Here is a 4,855-nt window from a genome sequence, read left to right as displayed (position 1 = left end):
GAATTTATAAAACAGATACACAAATATATTGATTAATTAATTATTTCTTGTTTTAAGATGGGCATATTTAAAAAATATTACCTTGCATTTATTAGTAATTTCATTCACATAAAACCTGCTACTCTTCTGCTCTGATTATTTTATATTACAAATAGCACATTCACTGTAGAACAATTAGAATATATAGGCAATCAAAAAGAAGAAAGCAGCAATGATGTTTGCCAATTTAATTCTATTATTGTATAAATACATACATATTAGGATATATGTACACCCATGTTAGTATAAATACATTGTTATTATCCATTATGCACTGTTATGGTGAGAATTATTTTTCTTTTTTCTTTTGGTTATTATTATTTTAATTCTTTTTATCTTTTCATCCTCAGTGTTAGAGTTTGTAATGTTTAACAAAAATTTGCTCAAATCAAACAAGCGAAAGTAACAATTGCATTTGCTTAGTTGAGCCATGCTTTCTGTGCTAATCCTACCTGGTTGAACACACTCTAGATACAGCACTGGTTGGATTCTGGGTCAGGCTCAGTATAGTCTCAGATAGTCTTGACTAAAATAGGACCCGGGCAGAGAGAGTCACACTTCAGTGAAGAAAGAGAAGCTTCCAGGTGATCTCACTGGGAGATTCAGCTTCAATATTCCGCGTCGAAGGAATAGTTGTCCACGTGGGATGAATTTTGTATGCCACAGGCCCACCAGTTTTTGTTGAAGCCGAGGATGGTTGCCATCTCCTCATCAGTCAACTTGAAGTCAAAGACCTGGAAGTTCTCAACAATGCATGCTGGAGTCACAGACTTGGGGATCGTAACCATATTCCTCTGGAAATGGAACCGGGTCAGAATCTGGGCAGCAGTTTTTCTGTGCTTTGCAGCAATCTCCTTAATCTTGGGGTCCTCCAGCAGGGAAGGGTCATCTGGCTTGACCAAAGGTCTATCTGGGGAGCCCAGGGGGCTGTAGCCCATGACGACGATGCCCTTGGAGTGGCAGTACTGAATCAACTTCTACTGTGTGAGGTACCGGTGACACTTCACCTGGTTAGTCACCAGCTTATGCTTCAGTCCAGGCTTGTTCATGAGTGTCTCGATTTGAAGGTGGTTGAAGTTGGAGACCCCGAGGGCTTTCGCCAGCCCCTCGTCCACCAGCTCCTCGATAGCCTCCCAGGCATTCATAAATGTTGCTTTACCGCTGATGACATTGCCTTTATCATCCTTGGGGATAAAGTCCATCCCAGCCTGGAAGCCCTGTGGCCAGTGAACCAGGTACCTCAGCTTCAGGTCCTGAAGGGTCTTCTCGCAGGCTTCCTTCACCAGGGGCTTCTCAAAGAAAGTGGACCACAGCTTGCTCACAATGAAGAGGTCCTCCCACTTCACGGCATTCTCCTGCATCTTCTCCTGGATGGCTTCCCCCACCTCATGCTCATTCTGGTAGACATAGGCACAGTCGATGTGGCAGTACCCTGCATCAATGGCTGCCTTCACAGAGTCCTTGACTTTGCCTGGAGGCAACTTCCTGGTGCCCAGGCCCACGAGGGACATCTTAGCTTTGGTGCTGAACTGAATGGTGACTATGGCTAGCGCAGAGGCGGCTCTGGGTAGGCAGGTCCCAGTGTGACCTAACATGCCGGGCTGGAGGTGGGGAGGGGCCAGACAATTATCTTTCACTTAGCAATAAGTCATTTATCAAAATAATTAAATACTTTGCAAATGTGTGATGTTACTGGATGTTTATTGAACACATACTATGTTCAGAGTTCAATTAGAGTACATACATGAAGATTTCCATCATAATATTGTCTGTGGAGACAGAAAACTAAAAGCAACCTGTTATCTATTACGAAAAGAAGGGGCAGGAAATACAATGATAGTACACCTTAGATATGCAGCAGCTTGAAGCAACAAACAATAGCACACACATAAAAAGTATAGATCTTAAAAACATAGTGCCAAATAAAAAAAAATGAAAAGAAGTATGAGAAATATAATCCAGAAGAATTTAAATATGTTGAACAGGAGGGGTGAGAGTGGGCATCCTTGTTTAGTTCCAGTTTTCAGGGGAATTGGTTCCAATTTTTGTCCATTTAGGAGTATGCTGGCTGAGGGTTTCTCATAGATGGCTTTTACTATTTTGAGGTATGTTCCCCGTATGCCTAGATGTTCAAGGGTTTTTATCAAGAAAGGGTGCTGGATTTTATCAAAAGTTTTTTCTGCATCTAATGATATGATCATATGGTTTTTGTTTTGACATCTGTTGATGCATTTAATTACATTTATGGTTTTATGAATGTTGAACCAGCCTTGCATCCCAGGAATGAAGCCTACTTGGTCATGGTGGATGATTTTTGAGATGTATTGCTGAATCTGGTTTGCTAGGATCTTGTTGAGAATTTTAGCATCTATGTTCATCAAAGATATTGGCCTGTAGTTCTCTTTCTTTGTTGGATCTTTACCTGGCTTGGGTATCAATGTGATGTTGGCTTCGTAAAATGATTTGGGGAGAGTTCCATCTTCTTCAATCGCCTGGAATACCTTCAGTAGGAGTGGTATCAGCTCCTCCTTAAATGTCTTGTAGAATTCTGCTGGAAAGCCATCTGGACCAGGGCTTTTTTTTATAGGTAGTTTTCTTATTACGTAGTCAATTTCCTTGATTGTTATTGGTCTATTTAGGGTCTCAATTTCTTCTTGTTCCAACCTAGGTAGGTTGTATGATGTCAGAAAGTCCTCCATTTCCTTAAGGTTTTCAAGTTTGTTTCCATACAAGTGTACGTAGTGGTCTCTAATGATCTTTTGTATTTCTTCAGGGTCAGATGTGACTTCATCTTTTGTGTTTCTGATTGTGCTTATTTGGTTTTTTTCTCGTTTTTTCTTGGTCAGTCTAGCTAGGGGACCATCGATCTTGTTTATCCTTTCGAAGAACCAGCTTTTTGTTTCATTGATTTTTTGTATTATCTTTTTGTCTTCTATGTCCTGGATTTGGGCTTTTATTTTGGTGATCTGGATTCTTCTGCTGAAATTAGGGTTTTTGTGGTCTTGCTTTTCCAGCTTCTTTAGGTGGCTTGTTAGGTTGTGAATTTCTGTACCTTCCATTTTTTTCATGTGTATTTGTAGGGATAAAAATTCCCCTCTTACTACAGCTTTCAGGGCATCCCCAGAGATTTTGGTAAGATGTTTCTTCATTTTCATTTGTTTCCAGGTATCTTTTGATCTCTGTTTTGATTTCATCATTGACCCAGGAGTTGTTTAGCATCATGCTGTTTAGTGTCCATGTCTTTGTGGGTTTTGGGGGGACTTTGTTGATGTCAATGTTTATTTTTATTCCACTGTGGTCCGAGAATGTACATGGTAGGATTTCGGTCCTTTTAAATTTGCTTATGCTTGATTTATGGCCGAGTATGTGGTCGATCTTAGAATATGTTTCATGTGGTGATGAGTAGAATGTGTATTCTGTGGTCTTTGGATGGAGTGTTCTGTAGGTATCAATTAAGTCCATTTGGTCCAAAGTCACATTGAGTTTCTGGATCTCCTTGCTGATTTTTTGTCCTGATGATATTTCTAGGGTTGTGAGTGGGGTATTAAAGTCCCCAGTTATGATGGTGTTAGAGTCAATATCTTTCTTTAGTTTTCCTAGAAGTTGCTTTATCAAAGTTGGCGCACCTATGTTGGGTGCATATATGTTTAGGATAGATATTTCTTGTTGATGGATTGAGTTCAACATAGTATTGGAAGTCCTGGCTAGAGCAATCAGAGAAGAGGAGACAATCAGAAGTATCCAAATAGGAAAAGAGGAAGTCAAGTTATCTCTCTTTGCAGATGATATGATTGTGTACCTTTAAAACCCAAGAGAATCTGTCAAAACCTCCTTACATTGATAAAGGCCTTTGGCAAAGTCTCAGGATACAAAATAAATGTACAAAAGGCAATCGCATTTCTCTACACCAATAATAAGTAAACAGAAATCCCAAAAAACCACAATTCCATTCACAATAGCCACACAAAAAAAAAGAAATACCTTGGCATCTTACTAACCAGAGACGTGAAAGACCTTTACAATGAAAATTACAAAACACTGCTCAAAGAAATCAAAGATGACACAAACAAGTGGAAAAATATCCCATGCTCATGGATTGGAAGAATCAACATTGTGAAGATGTCCATCTTACCTAAGGCAATCTACAAATTCAATGCAATACCCATCAAATTACCAGCAACATTCTTTTCAGAACTGGAAAAAACAACACAGGAATTCATATGGAAACACAAACATCCAAGAATAGCCAGAACAATCCTCAGCAAAAAAACAAAGCAGGTGGTATCACATTACCAGACTTCAAACTTTACTATAGAGCTACAATCATCAAAACAGCGTGGTATTGGTACGGGAACAGGCATATAGATCAATGGAACAGAATTGAGATTCCAGAAGCAAAACCTCAATTTCTCAACCAACTCATCTTTGACAAAGCCCCCACCACCTACCATTAGGGAGAGGAGAACCTATTCAGTAAATGGTGCTGGGAAAACTGGCTGACCACATGCAGAAGATTGAAACAGGACCCCTATCTATCCCCATGCACAAAGGTTAACTCCAAATTTATCAGAGACCTAAATGTAAAACCTCAAAGCATAAGAGCCTTAGAAAAGGAAGGACAAACCCTCATGGAAAATGGAACTGGCATCCAATTCCTGAACAAAACCCAAAACCCGCAGGTCATAAGAGAGAAGATAGACAAGTGGGACCTTATTAAACTGACAGGCTTCTGCAAAGCCAAATAACCCATCAAGAGAGCAGGGAGACAGCCTACAGACTGGGAAAAAGTATTTGCCAACTCCAGGTCTGACAAAGG

The 4,855-nt window shown here is 40.0% G+C and overlaps 1 pseudogene; it reads right to left on the bottom strand.

The window, feature by feature from the left end:
- Window positions 1-647: 647 nt before the first annotated feature.
- Window positions 648-1,634, bottom strand: LOC103263021 (annotated as a pseudogene).
- Between the last annotated feature and the right edge of the window lie 3,221 nt (window positions 1,635-4,855).

This window comes from Carlito syrichta, unplaced genomic scaffold (genome assembly GCF_000164805.1).
Source record: "Carlito syrichta isolate Samal-C Ts95f unplaced genomic scaffold, Tarsius_syrichta-2.0.1 Scaffold304705, whole genome shotgun sequence".
NCBI lineage: Eukaryota > Metazoa > Chordata > Mammalia > Primates > Tarsiidae > Carlito > Carlito syrichta.
The sequence above is the reverse complement of the archived record's forward strand: the minus strand, read 5'-3'. Positions and strand labels throughout refer to the sequence as shown.